Below are 18,225 nucleotides of genomic sequence, written 5' to 3' on the forward strand. Positions count from 1 at the left end.
TGGAGCTGCATGTATAAAGGGAAAAGTCTCCATTAAAAAAGTTTTCGCCTCAGAGTTTCAAGTCTGGTATGTCAGCTTCCACCATTACACTGTCTCCTACAGTGGCACAACTACTGAAGTCCACAGTGTCGTCCTGATAATGTCTAGGTATCGCTCTTGAGAGGACGCGTTCGCATTGCCCACATTGCCGTGGGAGCATAGCACGCACTGTTATTGCCGACAAACTTTTAGTTTCGATGTTACAAAGAAGGCACTCGTTAAACCAGGCTGAAGCTAAAATGTACGCATTTTCGCACAGGAACTCTTCGAAAGAGCCGAAAAAATGCCCAGAAATCGCGAGCGACTGAGAAGCCCCCGCCGTGATGGCTGAACCTAGAATGCGAGGAAGTGCGCGCACTCTATTTGTTGGAAGCTTAAGGAACAAACTGCCTTACGCTCGCTTGAAAATGCCGTGCTGCTTGTTTCTCGGCAGGCTGCAAGCATTCGTTGCTTCTTTACTTTCTGGTTAACACGCACGCGTTTCTCCGTTTCGAATACAAATGACATCACGCATGCTATATTTCAAGTCAGCGTTCACAGCTCGCTTAAACTTTTCACAGCTGCGACCTGCGTCGATAAAACTGAAGCGAGTGCCTACGAAGGCATAGCCTCAGCGAAGTTGGATCATCAGCTGGGCGTTATTTGTAAATCTCACTGACTTTGTGCACAAGAGCTCGTTAAGCATTCCAACAACTGCCTCCGGTTTTCTACAGACAGAAATATATAAAGGTTTGGCTCGGTTTCTTGGGGCTTAACGTGCCAAAGCGACTCAGACTACGACGGACGCCGTAGTGGAGGGCTCCGAATAATTTAGACTACCTTTGGTTCTGATTAATTTACACTGACATCGCGCAGTACACGGGCCTTTGGCATTTCGCCTCCATCGAAATGCGACTGGCGCGGCCGGGGTCGAACCCGTGTCTTTAGCATCAGCAGCCGATCATCATAACCACTGAGCCACCGCGGCGGCAAAATATATATAAAGGTTAAACAAGCTTGTGTCCTGCCACAGTTCATGTTCATTTATACCTGGTGTGATTTATTTTCTTGACTGATGACACGCGAGAGTGCAGTTGGAAATCGCGTTTTAGCCAAGTTCCTAGAGCGAAGCTTTTTCTTCACGGGTTGATTCAGAACAGGTTCTGGAATCAAGCGGCTGCGTGTGCGAATATCAGGGCGCTCTTTCACATATCGTTTTTATGTCTAAAAGGGATCATATGTAAGAACCAAAAATGGGAAGACTAATGAGCTCAGCGATTCAGGTCATTCAACCAGGCCACTGTGAATTCTTTCGTTATGTTTTGCCCAGCCTTCGCCTGAGTCCGTATTTCTGTCGGTTTCCACGAAATCCACTGAACACGTTCACATGTCTTGGATCCTAGGAAGGCAAATGAAATTATTTTTTTATTTTTGTTTAATCTAGATAGCTGAGGTTCTTTAACTGATGATCCGCGCATTTCCATTTTTTACCTAAATTTTGTATTCATAATAAATAAGCTCTGTGATTATTTTCTGTTTTATGTGTTACTTTCAACGCGCGAGAAGAACTCTGCCTGAATACACAGATGCTTATTCCCCGTCTCTCTTTATAAAAAAGCGCGGCTGATTTTCACGTCAGTGTAATTTTTCATGCAGCTTATTGAAATAATGGGTGCTCGCAGCTCGCTTCAAAACGAGCTCTAGTTTTCGTACCTTTTTCAAGAATCAGTCGTAGTTGTCTCAAAACGCTTGACTCTTTTTTTTCTCTGATCAAATACTTGCCTTCTTTCAAATGACTTGTTTCAAACCACACTGCGCCACATGGGAGTCATCATGCATTCGTCCAATTCACGACTCTCTTCTGGCGATGAAGAGTCACTATTCAACAGAAGAAAAATAAGTCGCTGGGAATCTACATTCAAAAATGATTTCTCTTTATACCGTAGCTTAGACATAAGGAAGGTGGATTGCTTTATCATCGTAGTGTACAATAGCACTCAAATGCGACTAAATTTACTTTTCCTGGTCTCATAACATGCCCTCGTTGTAGCCAGTTAAAATTAGCAAAGTGGCCGCCATTTTCACCACCTTCCTCTCTGAGCCTTTTTTCAATCGCCGGGGCCTAAAAACAAAGCAAAAATACGCTGGGGAAAACGCTCTTGCTGAAGCGTGAGATGCTTCGTTGAAAACAGCCTTTTGATTAAATTGGACACTTGCCGGCATCAATAAAACAAACATTTGAAGAGGCCACCAGACGAATACAGCCATAGTGAACCTGGGGAAAACCTGGTGCAAATAGAATGAGCCATTGCTGAAGATTGAAAGCACGAACTGCTGGGCGAGTTGGCATTGCATGATGGACGTGAAGCAGTGCAACGGCACACGGCTCCTTCTGCTCTTCCCTCTGCTCTCTCCTTAGGACGTGTGCCTCCTTAAGGACAGTACCAGAAGCGCAGAGAACCGTCACCGTACACTTCGACATCACCAGTGCAAACATGTTTCCGACCCCAGAGTAAGTCAACAAGAGCGTCGGTTTCAGGTAGGAAGGGAAAGCGAATGAGCAAGCAGACAACTGTGCCAGCAGCAGCACGATGAATGACGCCTTCCTTTCATGAGAGCAGTCAAGTAAGACCAACAGAGCCTTTCATTTGTCACGCCAGCCTGTCCAGTTACCCTCGAGAGTGTTGATGTGCCGGCTCCATTAAGAAACCGTCGTCTTTAAGGAGGTCGCGATGCGCAGTCTCACGGACAAGCAGCGTGATTACTCCTCTTCCCGGATACATCCCTATCTCCTTCCGTCATGCAAGAAAAGTACGAAGGTCGCAACGATCGATGGAGAGCTCTTTGCAAAGGGAACTGCTATTCCTGGCCACTCCTCTGGTTCGACTAGAGTCACCGACAGATGTCGCTGACACTTGCTTAATTACGTGCGTACGCGAGGGAAAACTGAATGGTTCAAGAAGTTCTTTGATTGAAAAGAAATTTTTAAAACTAAGAGAGGAGTGCAAGATGTCAAGTGGAATGTATTTTTGGTCTCTATTTTCTGTAAGTGCAATTTTACAGCTTTTTCTTTCGTTGTTTTTTTTTTTTAATCCGATTCAGCTGGCCCATTTTGAACTCCAAATCGCACCTTTCATTTGCGCCTTCGGAAGTTCCTTAGAAGTTAAGACTGCTTTTCCTAGCTGATTTGCTTGAAACCGTTTCCTGTGTTCGATTTGGACGTACATTTGGTTTGCATGTAAGGAGCTAGGTTGCGCGCGTTTTAAAATATGCTGAGCTTATCTAAAGCACATGGCCCTTTAAATTCAAAATTACGTGATTTTTTGTTGTATTTTAATCGGAACCCAGGACCTAATGTGGCTGCGGAGAAGCTGGCCATGATTATAACGATAACACCTCGTGTTAGAAAATTTAAAAAAAAACGTTTAGTCAGAACCCTTCCCACCTCATTAGAGTGCGCAGAGAGCAATAAACCAGCGAAATGTGCATGTGATTCCTTGATCTCTTAATGGTGGCGCTGTTACCAACAGGGAATGAAGAGCCTAGTGGAAAGTTTCAATAGAGACATCATTAATGCCGTTGTTTTATATGGCTAGTAAGCAGGCATGTTACCTTAGTTGACAATCGCAACCACGTCAGGTTTGGTTTGGTTGGTTTATGGGGTTTAACGTCCCAAACCGACTCATGCTATGAGAGGCGCCGTAGTGAAGGACTCCGGAAATTTCGGCCAGCTGGGGTTCTTTAACGTGTATTGACGTCGCACAGTACAAGGCCTCTAGAATTTCGCCTCCATCGAAATTCGACCGCCGCGGCCGGGTTCGAACACGCGTCTTTCGGGCCAGCAGCCGAGCGCCGTAATTACTCAGCCACCGCGGCGGCTCAACCACGTCAGGTAACGAGCACGATCCATGGCTAACATTCCGGTTGCAAAACTTAATCTAGCCGCGCTGGCCAAACCACATACCCAGCAATTCCGGGCAAAAGCATTTCTGAACAGAAAGTTATTTACGAACGCAATGCTTTCATATGATGGAAAATTTCGCTATAGCAATCAACATATCTGCCGATCACCCAACGGCAGTCTTGATTTTTTTTTCTATTAGCGTTTTTGCTGCCATCAAAAGCGTTCTTCATTGGTTTTCTGCGGGAGTGTTGCTTGTTCGATGCGACCGGTGTAAACAGTTTACCAGAAAGATTTTTCTACATATCAGAAGAACGAGCCTTTACCTTCAATATTACCGTAAAATTATGTTACAATTTTCCAATTTTCAGATTTTTACTCCGAAATTGCTGGACATGCTCAATGCATATCCGCGTAGTCTCCCCATCATTACTAGCCCTCAACGTTGATACTTTGCAACCGAGACCTATAGCTTGCAGTCTTCCTTCCAAGCACAAAAAAAAAGAAAAGAAATTTTAAATTTTCTTTATTGTCCTATTAAGCAAGTCCTCGTCGTTCATATTTCTTGTCGGAATATCCTTTGCATCCGGATAAATGCGCATAATGAAGAAAAAAGCCACGCTAGAGCACTTCCTTGATTTCATTAAAGTGGACGCTACTTGTCTGAATCTGGCGCCTTGACTTGAAGCGATTTCCGCACTCTGGCTACACTCGGATTAGGGGCGGAACTTTATTGTATGATTGGTAACAAGCACTAGGCAGCATGACGCATAATATGAATCGAAATGACAGTCGATGGAAGATGCGCGATTCTTCGAACTTTAATGCATGATTGGTATGTAGCACTGGGCAGCATGACGCATACTATTGGTTGGTTTATGGGTTTATGGCAGTTTAACGTCCCAAAGCGTCTCAGGCTATGAGAGACGCCGTAGTGAAGGGCTCCGGGAATTTCGACCACCTGGGGTTCTTTAACGTGCACTGACATCGCACAGTACGCGGGCCTCTAGAATTTCGCCTCCATCGAAATTCGACCGCCGCGGTCGGGGTCGAACCCGCGTCTTTCGGGCCAGCAGCCGAGAGCCATAACCACTAAGCCACCGCGGCGGCTCTTGCGAATACTATGAATCGGAATTACAGCCGCTGGAAGATGTGCAATTTTTCTACTTTATTGAGTGCACGGCTAATTCAGCACCCCTACCAAATATGACGACTTTCCTTTTTGCTTTCCAGCAGTAAACAACTTTATGCTTGGAATTAGTCCTCACCACCAAACATCTCTCAAAGAGTGGACGAGCAGTTTAACCGCTATCTGCCGAAGTGTGACGCGAACGCAATCGGCAGCAGCTGTCGTAAGCGACTGCTGCAGGGCGGTAGCGACCACAGTTTTCTGGCGAGGCAGCGCGGTCTCTTCGAGGTGAAGGGAGAACGAGGGAGGAGGAATGGAGCGAAATTAATGAGGCTCGTCCCGCAAATTAGGCACTCGCGCGCCCCGCGTGGACACCAGTGAGGAGCACATTAAAGCTTTCGGCTTCGACGACCTGCGGCTCGCGTGGCGCCGCTCGAAGAGACCGTTTCGCCGGTTGGGGGCGCGTGCCTAATTTACGATCCGTAATGAGCCGTCGCGACCAATTAAAAAGCGGACCAATGTGCCGGTGTCTTATTTGCTCAAAGGCAGCGATGACCTGCGATGCGCGCGATAGAGATTTGTCGGCGCATATGAAGTCACTTCCATAGCAACGGAAGAGGCTGCAAAGTTCAGAAGAAAAAAAAAGGGAATAGTGGAGCGAACTTTGCAATATTCGTGCTGATCATCGTCTTCATCATCTTTCACCCGTTCGTCTGCGCCACGAATATTTGAGAAGACCGCTGAACGAAAAACTGTTTTTTAAGGAAAAAAGGCGCAGTAAATGTTTCAGAGCGAAAGCACGACTTCACGGGGCCAAACCCAACAAAGAATTTTGTGGCTTGCACGACCTTTGGGGTGCAGAAATAAGATAAATATTGCCGCGACTCGGATTATAACCCGCGGCGGCGTGAACAGATCAGCTGTGCTGGCACTGCTCGAGAGCACTATGCTACCGCCGCAGCCGATCACGCCTCGTGTTAAACTGCAACACACTCTCGCGCTGTGCACTTCACATCGCAGCCTTCATCAACTTCCATCTATGGCACGAACAGATCAGGTCAACGTAACCTCGATCAGAGCTTAACCTGAGTCTAATATCAGGGCCAGATGCGCCGACGACCCAGCAAAGCAAAGCCATGAGCGAATCAGGCAAAACGCATTCTTTCGCACGTCTACTCGGTTTAACTACGTTAAAACCATACAATTTTTTTCTTTCCTCAACTCCGGCACCTTAACATAAATAAAGTGTCCAAAGAAAAAAAATGCCCTTAAATATTTAATCGACCCAAAACCCTGACGTACTGAGCTGTAAAGTTAAACAGTGGTTGTGAGATATATTTTTCTTGTATGGCAGCAGTCCGTGATTAAGATGGTCAGCTCCGGATAAAAGCGAAATAATTCACCCATTATTTCCTGTCGGTAGTGCACCCTACGTCACACTAGTCAAAGTAATGGTCGTAAATGAGCAAGGAAAGGCGTTAATAAAACATTTATCTATAACTGCATCATCTGCTAATATCGAGCGGTCGCACGTTGCTTTTACCGTTTGTGCCAAATTTCGCGCCAGATAACGACGTTTAAAAAATTTTAAAGTGTTTTAGTCATCATCTCCGCTTGCGCAGTAATTAGCCGCACTCCTTGATCTGCCCAGCTAATGGCAAGCGTAAACCTTACAAATGTAGAACTTGACTTATCCAAATCACACAGGCCGAGGAGCCGAGATAGGGAGTAATTTAGACGCTGAAAAAAAAAGTGATCCAATAAGCCAAGCATCAATATCACCTCGGGCACTCTCCCTGAATACATTATTTGAGGAATAGCCCACTCGACTGCGCTTGTGCAAATGAGCAGAAGCTGTACGCACGGGGGAAAAAAGAAGAGAGCAAAAAAATTCTCGCGTAGGTAGGCGTTTAGACGCAATGCAAGCTCAGAATTCATTAGCATTCACTCATTAGCAAAATTCATTAGATAGCAAAGCAACTTAGTCTCTGTGAGCAGCGTGTTCTTTTTCATGGAGTTTTGCCGTTTCTGCATTAAGATATGACTAGCGACTGAGAGCCAATGCACTTCGTCATAATTAACCAGCTAATGCAATCGATGACTCACACTATCCTGTACACAAGCTGCTGTATCATTGTCCACACTCTTCTCTCCATCTATTGTTTGTTTTTCAGGCTACAAGCCGTGTTTGAACAGAGATGTCTTTTGTTTCTTTTTCGATCGATTTATATTCTCTTAATTCATCCATTAGAAACAAAAATTCAAACGCTGAGAAATACAATTCAAAGTTACTTGTTTTTTAAACTTACACCTTCAGGGACCCACTTCATTTTTCTCGTGTAGGCATTTATCCTACACAGAAGCGTCTTCACCCCATTCCTTTTCCTTTTCTATTTCTCTGCGACACCACAGAAAGTACCATCCTGCTTTTAGTTTCGAATGATATAACTTTCCAGGACATTCTGTATCATCCACTGCCGATCTGAAAAATGAAGAAAAAGTGGTTTAATAAAAATCTCACAATCCCCTCAATGCCAGTCGTTATCTTCTCAATTAACTAAGGGAGTTGAGCAGACGAGGAGAAATCGGAAACAGAAGCGCACCGCACTTATCTGGACGGCTTTGACGACATTAACGTCCAAGGTGAAACAAAATTAAAATGTTACGAATCCCTCGAATCACGTGGGATATAGAGCGGCAAACTTTTCGAAAGCGTAAAACCCAACACGAAGGCAAACTTCGACCCACGTTTGCTTGCTGGCGCCGCAACGAAATCGAAAAGGTGATTTTGAAAACTGGCCTCGTCACACCTGCGGAATAGGAGAGATAAGGAAAGAATACTGGCCCGAAATGAAAGCGATACGCGCTGCCATCTGAACCGCGGCACTGCGTGTAGGGACGATTTTGGTAGTAGGCACGTCTCGCAAGACAAAGAAAAGAAGCGAAATTGGATAGCAAGAGGGGCTGCGGAGTTCAATCGAAGTTCTCGCTGCCCACGTAGAACTTTTTGTCAGCCTATAAAGTGTAAAGTACGCGTAGCTAGCTTAAACGATCGTCTTAATTATTAGCTCCGCCTCTGTGCAAATAGAATTTTATTTTTGTTTGTTCCAGTGCTTGCAGAGTTAAACAGTTGCATGGAAAAGAAAAAGCAAACGCGGCAGAACTTTGGGTAATAAAGCGCCGTCAATACTCTTCAGGCAAAATTGAAAAGGAGCTCATTCGCTCTACCTGACTCCGGAACTCCTAGATGTGGAACGAAGTAAAATTACAAAGAACGAAAATCAAAATAAACGGCTGTGAAAGGCTCCACATCGTGACTGGCGATTTGTTTTCAGTTCATTCTGTTACGAGCCAACTGTGCTAGCATCAGAAAAATCAAAACATATCCCGTCTCTGCACAGCTTTCAACTGTCAACTTTTCGAAGAGTCCCTGTAACTGCGAAATATTACGAGAGCCAATTCTTTCTATAAAATCGCCTTTGCTTTATACCGGGTTTCCAGAGACAACTCACTATCGCTTCACGTAGGAAACCAGTACAGAATTCAAATCGAAATCATTTTGTACTGCGAGGAGCACGTGGTTATGGCAGGTTACATGTGCAGCTGCAGCTACGTAGGAAAGTACAAAAGATGCTCTTGCAGGACCGCCCTATTTTTTTGCAGTAAAACACTACTTTCAGAAAATGCAAAAAAAATGCACTCTATTTTAATGCGCACTAAGGTAACCTTAACTCGCCTATAATCCAAATTTGGAACATGAGACTTCATTTCCCTTCGAAATACAAACTTTTCGCAAATTCTTGTTTCACATACTGTATGTTGATTGTGGAAGACATCGCATATATAATATTCATTATCGATTTATTTAAAGTCTCAATTATTACTGGCAAACGGACATATTCTAGGCCTTGTCACATTCAACTATTTCCGGGGCCCTTTCATAGGAAAAAAACGAACATTGAAATGAAGAAAAGCAAAGAGTAGTAATGATTAGGAGTCGGTGATTTTGTGAAAGTAAAATAAAGAGCTAGAGCCTGCGTATCTTGGACTGCAAGTGAGTTTCATGCAAAATTTCTTTTTTTGGAACATTAGCTTTTGGGAGTTGCGAAATTCAGAGACGGGAGATACTCCTATCCTAGAGTCTCCCGCATTACGCTGTATGACGTAAACGCTGTCTCATTCTGTCAAACAAACTTTTGCGCATATATTTCCGGATGTCATCGGACAGCGAGTTCATGGGTAGCGCCCCAAGCGCATGCTAAGTATGTCGAACCCGCCGCATGTCTTCAGCTCTGAACTGCAGGCTGGGTGCGGCGTCCGAGAGGCAAGTGGCACATTTCACAACCATGCGTCCCACCACCGATGAGGGCAAGCACTTCACTGAGCGAGAGGCGAGGTGTAAGTAAGGTGTGATACAAGAGATAGCTCTGTTACTGATGCTAGCACAGCACTTCTTGTATAATAATAACAACCATGCCCACACTAGAAATGTATAGCTTATTTTGGAACAATCGTGTGAGTGGGAGTGAGTGGTGAGTGGGAAGGGAACAACAGAGTAGAGAAATAGTTCTGTCAATGAAGCTAACACAGCAGACCTTGTAGCTTAATAACAACCATACGCGTTTGTGCCGGGACATATGTCAATGCATTTTCAGCTTTTTCTGCAACAGTGCGTAATGTGAGCGCATACACGTTCGAGCCGGGATATGATAGCGTGCAGAGCTCTTCTCTGCGACTGTGCGCGGTGAGTTTGCAATGAGAACCGGTGCGTGTGCAAGACATATGCTGCATGTGGAAGATACGTGCTACACGTAGTCTATGCGAGATGAGTGCCACTCAGTGTGTGCGTGGTCTCCTCTATAACCCAGACCACTACAAGCAATTCATTGCATTGTGACATCATCACCTTCCATTCGCTGCCTAACTCTTCTTTTGCTTTCCCTCCCCAGTGTAAGTAGGAGGCCAGAGTCACCTTACCACCGTCCGACCTCTACTTCTTCCCTTTCATTAAAATACTTTCTCTCTTCTTCTCATAGATTATTTAGGAGCAGAGCGGCAGCAAAAAGATGCTGCAAAGAAAACTGATTCATCTATATGGAGCTATCTACTGTTCAAGTCAAGTGCACCGATTGTGTATTATAATCAACAAAAGTTGAAGAAATACTTGCAAATCCCATTCCTGGATTTTTACACAACGAGTGTCATAACAAACTGCGCACTCTTCTTTGATTGTAAGCACGAAAACATGTTAGTATTTGTCCTGAAGCAGTAAAACAGTCGTATTTCACCTCAATCCAACGGATCGAATGGCGCCTCCTTGCTTGTATTTTGATCTAGCATAAAACACGCGTCTCGGCCTTAACCTTCGGGAAGTGGCTTTAAACTGCTTCTAGCAAACGGCCGCCAAGTTGAGCTGCCACGCAATGTCTCTACAGCGCAAAGGGCCTTTCTATGTGCAGCATAAGTCGCGACCTAAACTTACTTTTTGGCTGTCTGGCGTACATATTGCATCTGGGCCAGGGTCGTTAGCATCGATCTGAGGGCGCCCAAAGTGATTTGGGCAATAGAGGGGAGAGAGTAGTGGTGGGTAAGTCGATGCGGCGTGACGCCTGTACCTCTGCACCTGCAGTGGCACTTCGCTGCTTCCATCCTGACATTCCGGGGCAAAGACGCAGAGTAGAAGAAGGAATGGTTTATGCCGCGATAACGGACGCCCTCGGCAGTCACAAGTGCGACTGACACCCCCCAATCTCTCCTCTTTCGTTTGAGTATCGTTTTAACCAGGGATATGCGTCAGGATCATCAAATGATTTCCGAAAAGTTTTTCCGCCGAGTAGCTTACTCGATTTCCTCGCGAAAAAGTTCACTTCTTGGTTACGCTGTCAAGTAACAGATGGCGCTGAAGACAGGCGTGCAGACTTCTCCCGCACAGTGCAGGGCGGATATGGAGCACTCCGGTTGAAGTGCTCTCCAGATCAAATAAGTACGACCAGAGGTGTTGATCTAGCACGCGTACCCATCGTCTCAGTCTTTGCCTTTAGGACACAGGCCACAATGCGTGCTCAGGCGTTGTAGATACACGAGAATGGTCACGTCGAATAAGATCTTGCTTGCATTCATAGTTTTTCATTGCTCAGTCATTTAAGCAAATATAATTGTCTTACCGTCCATATTGACTGTGCTGATTGACTACTATGCCTGACGACGCTCTGCCGCCTAGAAATGAAATTCAAAGGCGTGATTACGGTCCTTAATCGTTGGTGGCCGCTGTGGCTTCCAGCTCGGTGCCAGCAAACCTTGGCACAAATAACAGAGGCCCTCAGTCTGCTTTCTCGGTGCATTAAGCTTTAGCACGAAAGTTCAGCAATGATGCATTATGTAGCTGAGTGTCATTTGATTTTTCTAAAAATAAATCAATACGCTTACGTGTTTGAAAGCACCTCAATCTCTAACTACGGGCTGAGAAGTTTAAAACTGTAGTAAAAAGCGGGGAAGTGAATATTTTATACTTTTCTCTTTACGAAGTTCAATATCTAAAGCGTTCAAGAAGCGTAGAACCAGAACGCATTTGTGTAAAACACCGCAAACACCTTAGAAACTGAAATAAGTTGTCACGCCTGGTTTTTATTCTAAAACTCCTCCAGTAGTTAAGAATATTCGCATTTTATGTCTAAAATGTAAAATTGAAAGCGTTAAGGGTTTTGGTTCGAAAAACTGCATTCCTTGTATTAGTCTGAAGGGCGTGTAAATAAAGTGAAAAAGGAGGTGGCGTTTATGGCAACGAATAAATGCCGCAATAAGTAAGTTTTCTGCACTTTAGGTTACACTAGCCTCGAGTTGGGTGACACGATCGAGTGGGACAATAAATAAGTTTTCTATACCTTATCTGTGCCTCAGGTCACACTATCCTCGCAGTTGCACGACATGAGTGGGACAATACGTTTTCTATACCTTATCTGTACCTTAGGTCACACTTCCTCGCAGTTGGGCGACACGAGTGGGACAATAAGTAAGTTTTCTGCACCTTATCTATTCCTTAGGTCACACTTCCTCGCAGTTGGGCGACACGACTAGGACAATAAGTAAGTTTTCTGTGCCTTATCTGTACCTTAGGTCACACTTCCTCGCAGTTGGGCGACACGAGTGGGACAATAAGTAAGTTTTCTGCACCTTATCTATTCCTTAGGTCACACTTCCTCGCAGTTGGGCGACACGAGTGGGACAATAAATAAGTTTTCTGCACCTTCTCTATTCCTTAGGTCACACTTCCTCGCAGTTGGGCGACACGAGTGGGACAATAAACAAGTTTTTTGTACCTTATGTGTACCTTAGGTCACACTAGCCTCGCAGTTGCACGACATGAGTGGGACAATAAGTTTTCTATACCTTATCTGCACCTTAGGTCACACTTCCTCGCTGTTGGGCGACACCAGTTGGGCAATAGGTAAGTTTTCTGCACCTTATCTGTACCTTAGGTCACACTAGCCTCGCAGTTGGGCGACACGAGTGGGACAATAAGTAAGTTTTCTGCACCTTATCTATTCCTTAGGTCACACTTCCTCGCAGTTGGGCGACACGAGTGGGACAATAAATAAGTTTTCTGTACCTTATGTGTACCTTAGGTCACACTAGCCTCGCAGTTGCACGACATGAGTGGGACAATAAGTTTTCTATACCTTATCTGTACCTTAGGTCACACTTCCTCGCCGTTGGGTGACACCAGTTGGGCAATAGGTAAGTTTTCTGCACCTTATCTGTACCTTAGGTCACACTTCCTCGCAGTTGGGCGACACGACTGGGACAATAAGTAAGATTTCTGTGCCTTATCTGTACTTTAGGTCACACTTCCTCGCAGTTGGGCGACACGACTGGGACAATAAGTAAGATTTCTGTGCCTTATCTGTACCTTAGGTCACACTTCCTCGCAGTTGGGCGACACGAGTGGGACAATAAGTAAGTTTTCTGTACCTTAGGTCACACTTCCTCGAAGTTGGGCCACACGAGTGGGACAATTTTTGCGCTCTTTCTGTCGTCTGCTATTTCCTGTGTATGTCTTTTCGTGTGCGCAACGCCATCCCAGGAAAGCCATGCACCATCTCGCCCAGCAAGAAGTTCTACATTACAATATGATTATGGATTTTTATGGCGCAAGGGCATCTAAGGCCAAAGAGCGCCATGACACAAAGTACTTTTCTTTTTCTCAAGGTGGGGTCAAAGACCCGTTTTTCCAAGCATTTCACCCTAAATAAGCCGAGCACCAGACCAGGGAAAAGCTTGTACCCATTGTATCACCGGTGGGTACCCGGCGGCACTGGGGATCGAACCCCGCACCTCCCGCATGCGAGGCGGATGCTCAACCACTTGGCCACCGCTGCGGTCTACATTACAATAAGTAAGTTTCCTGTACCTTATCTGTACCTTACGTCACACTAGCCTCGCAGTGGCGCGACAGGGGTGTAAGTTACAAAAATTTGTGTAGCCACAAAAGTAAAAACAAAAAAAAAACAAAGTGTCAAGAAGCAGCTACATCTGTAGCTGCGTGATCGAACAATTGAAGACAATGAATGCTGTTCAACGCGTGAAGCTATCACGTGAGAGCGGGTGCAGTACAGTTCCGGGAACGCAATCATGCAGTCCGGTGTCGGAGTTGTATTCCTGGGGAGTATTTCAATAGAATTTAAACAGCCCCTCTTAGCGCCGACTGCTAGAAATAATATACGAAGAAAATCCATTCAGCATAGCTTAGCTTGAGATGACTGGTTTTATGTATGATTCGTCGTTCATTTTATTCTTAATTACGCGTGGACAAGTGGATTGTCAACTTCTGTCTGCACCGCTTTGAGTGATGATGCCAGTAACATAGAGGGAAGGGAGACGGGCAGTCAATAGCAATTTCTGTGCCTCCGTAGGTTCCTAGTTTCAATGGCACAACGGACAATGGCTGGCCGATTAGGTGGGTTTTCAGTGCTAGTTTTTATTTCATCTTCTCCATTATATAGGGCGTTTGGAGGTACCCGCCCGAAGGCTGCACCCAGATAAGTCACAAGCCATGTTTGCAGAGGACTTAGGGAAAAAATGCTTGTGCTCTCCCTAAAACCTATGTAGCGCCCAAAAATCAATCCTGTGCTTTCAGCCAGCGAAGATATGCCTAAACGTTTATCAGTGGTAGTATAATGCAAAAAGGCGTGTTTTCGGGTTCATTTATCATATCAACTTCATGTTCCTATTTGAAGCAGTCTGGTGTAGACGCAAGCAAAGTCACAGTTGTGCTTCACATAGATACTGCTGTGTTGCAACCGCTCTAGGAACACTAAGGCAGTTACGACAGATTATTTCGGTTCTGCAGTTTGTATCCACTCACGTGCTTTATAAATGCAGTATGGTATTACACGTTATATTAAGAATATAAACAAAGCTGGTGGTTGAAGGATTGGAGGATTATTCAAAAGATAACTGTTCTGGTTGTCATTATGGTGAAGATAATACGATGACAGTGATAAAAATTACTTATTTATACCACTTCCAGAAGCATGTACGATGAAAAGGCAAATCCAAACTCTCGCAGAAAACGGTCGCGAGAAAAAAGCATGAGGGCGATCTCCTGCGGCCCATTTAAACAATAGCTGAAAATAGAACCAAAGTGACGGCCGCACTCCAATGTGCACCCTCTAAGCATTATTGTTAACTATTGCGGGAGCCATTATGGTAACGCCTTTCGATAACCAACCGTTACTGTATACCGCATATAAAGGCCATGCTAACCTGGCAAAAACAACCTTTAGAGATTACACCTGTGGTTCTAAACGGTACTATGATAGCCGCTATTACCACAAAACCAGAACTTCGAAATAGCATTCCTGCGACATTTGTTAGATCATGGCGCCCAGAAGCACAATAACATTTTCTTTAAATATATTTCAACGCCTGTTGAACAAATGAGGTGTTAATTTTGTGTACTTTGTGCAAGCATCCATGCCAGTATGAAGTTTTTTGCGCTGGACGTTAGTTAGCATAACATCATGTGCATGCCTTATCTCCTGCGTACAAGGGCGGGACACGGGACAAAGAGACGTACAAATCTGGCAAGCCCATTGAGAAAACGCGCGCCTCCGCAATACACACACATCGTTGTTCAGCAAGTTCAGTATGCTCAAAAAAGCGTATCTGCTCTCTCTCTCTCTTTTTTACAGGCTTGAACACAACTTTGGGGCGGTGCTGGTGTAAGGAAATGCCTTTTTGTTATCCTTGTATGGCCAAAATTTAAAATCAACCCAATAAAAAAAACAGAAGTGAAAACAGTAAGCAATACTGCCCCAACTGCTACCAGAACTGATACTCCAAATCAAGCGCAGCTTTTTACCAGAATTTCCCCGTGGATCTACTTTCTACAAGATGGTGGCGCCATCTAGCAGCACGGCTGCACACTGCACTAGTAAAGCCTTTTTTCCCGTCGACCGGGCGATGTCGACACTTTATCCCTGTTTTACCTTTGTATGTACAGAGGGTCTTAAAATATCCCTTTCGACGGAATTTTAAGTAGCTGCTATACTTTAGGCAGCAGCAAGATGAAACCGCCAGGTTGACCTGGAGACTGCATAGTATCTTATTTTTAACATGCATATGTTAATATGTTACCATGTACGGCCCTATTGCTACAAGCTTATCCCAGTTATTTCAACTGCACAACGTAGCAAACGACGTCTGGGCAAACTAAGTATGGCATTGAGAAAGCTGCCTCTTGCTACTCTTGCTACACCATTTACTGAACACCTGATGGCACATCAAATTATGTCACCTCGCAAAAAGTTATTTAATTAGCGCTCAAACATAAAAGAAAGCCGTCCACAGATTCGTCATTAGTCGTTTAATGCCGCTTTTGCTTCAGGCCCACTTGCATGTTTTTTTTTTCTTTTTAATGCAAGAGCATTTGGAGGGCTATGGCGGCGAAAACCACCCGACATCGGTGTCTGTGTGAAGCCTTGAGCTGCCAATCGTGGCACGGGGCAGGTAGTGTTCAGGGGGATTTCCATCTCTCCACATTTTAAGCATGATTAAGCCTATATGGAAGTAAGAGGGAGTGAGTTGTCTTCTAGCTGCCCATGGTCCGGTGCAGATTTGATCACTAAATATACGAAATGCTTACCCTTGGCAACGGAGATATATTCCCACTGCAGAGCACCGTAGCTTGATGCTGTTAGCAATGGGCGGAGGCTTTTAAACGTGGCACCGGAGCTCTAGAGGCTAGCAAGTAGAGGAGACTGAAACCTCGTTTATATTCTCCGTAACTGCAAGAACTTCGCATGCTTCGAGGATGCAATTCGTTTCCGTTGCAACTCGCCAACTGTAAGTATTTCAAAATTTTAGTAACGACCGCAGCAGGGGCTTTGTGGTTTGAGTACGCGCCTCGCATGCAGGAGGTGCTGTGTTCGGTCCCCATTTCCACCCATCAGTGATACAATGGGTACGAGCTTTCTCCTAGCCTTGCACTCGGTTTATCTCACGCAAAATGTTTGGGAAGTGGGTCTTGGACCCCACCTCGTGTAGGCGTAACTACCTTGTGCCATGGCGCTCTTTCGCAACTGTTCCCTTGCTCCATAGAAATTAATCGTCATCATCATTATCAATCTTCAGTGATGATAATCTACCCAGGACTTGGGCAGCATACCCTACCCCTAAAAAGGAGCGCTGTTGGACATATTACTCCAATCTTACTCATACATGGGATAACCCGTGTTTAAGTTCACCTCTCTCCCCTCATCCCTCTGCTTTCCTGCCCCCTCCATTTATAGCGGAGAGAAGGGAAGTGCCGGACTAAGAATGATTCAGCAGAGATGACAGTGCTTAAGAAGAAAATGACTCAGGCCACAGGAGGCCAACGTGCAAGATAAACAGCCTCCTGCCGGAGCAGCGGCTCGTCGCTTAACCGCCGCACAAGTGCGCCAGGAGTGGTATGAGGACTCCCAGCGATCTATGAAAGTAAAGTGGAGAATGACGAATTTCGCATACATGGGTATTAACCCGGAGGCGAAGCATAATTCCAATTTCGCCGAACTTTGTCTGGCGCGTGCTTGACAATGAAAACCGAGTCCCAAACCTAAACCGCAGTGCTAGCGCATTCAATGGCATGCGGCCTTACCATGCAAAATAGTCGGCAATTTCTTCCTTGAATTGTACGCCAACTGCCATTTTATTTTATTTTTATTTTTCATCCCAACCGACATTTCTGTGCCCCATAATCGCGCTCATATGAGACAGGCCTTAGATAAACTAAGGCGGCTTTTTAAAATTGAAAATTGATTTTTGATGAGAGGAAAAAGGAGGAGGAGGAGGAGGAGGAGGAGGAGGAGGAGGAGGAGGAGGAGGAGGAGGAGGAGGAGGGGGAAAACTCTATTAAGAAGAATGAGAATTGTGCGAGCGTATGGGTGGTGTCCTCATTCCAGGGCTCCACGAGCTTATAAACGGCGCAGTAATTGTCTCATATTTTGGTGGGCAACCGCGCCTTAAGTGAAAAGAGGAAGGTGGGAGTGAAAGAAGGAATACAGAAAGAGGAGCCGTAGCGGAAGGCTCGGGAATAATTTCGACAACTTGAGGATCTTTCACATGCCCTAATCGTACCCCACACCACCTTTGCGTTTCGCATCTATCGAAACGCGGCCGCCGCGGCCAATGGCAGCCAGCGGGCAGGTCCGGTCGCCTGCTGTTGACAGAGCGCTGCGATGGCAGCCAATTGTGAGTATCCCGACCATCCTTGTGGTCGAAAAAATAGAGATCTTTAAAGAACGTTTCATAGTATTCCTCCAGGTATAAACCATAATAAAATATACATTGAACAGAATGCCACTCCAGAATAATGAGAATTGTTTCACATCGCTGTATTAAAGGGGCTCTGAAAGGGGCTCTGAAAGGGGATAATAAGATTTTCTTCACATCGCTGTATTAAAAGGGTTCTGCATAAGATTTACCATTTATTTTAAGGTATTCCGCTAAAGATGGCACATTAAGAAAGTGCACACGTGCTACCTGGAAGTGCTAGCAAAGCCACAAGTTGACCGCTGTGTTTCCATCCAAGTATGTCGTACAAAGTGTGGAAAAATGTTATTTTCGCAATTTGTATAATAACGAGTTTGTGGAGCACAAGTTGAAAGCAGGAGCGTTTTTGTTCCTTAAACAGGAAATT

This window comes from Amblyomma americanum, chromosome 4 (assembly GCF_052857255.1).
Source record: "Amblyomma americanum isolate KBUSLIRL-KWMA chromosome 4, ASM5285725v1, whole genome shotgun sequence".
Taxonomy (NCBI): Eukaryota; Metazoa; Arthropoda; class Arachnida; order Ixodida; family Ixodidae; genus Amblyomma; species Amblyomma americanum.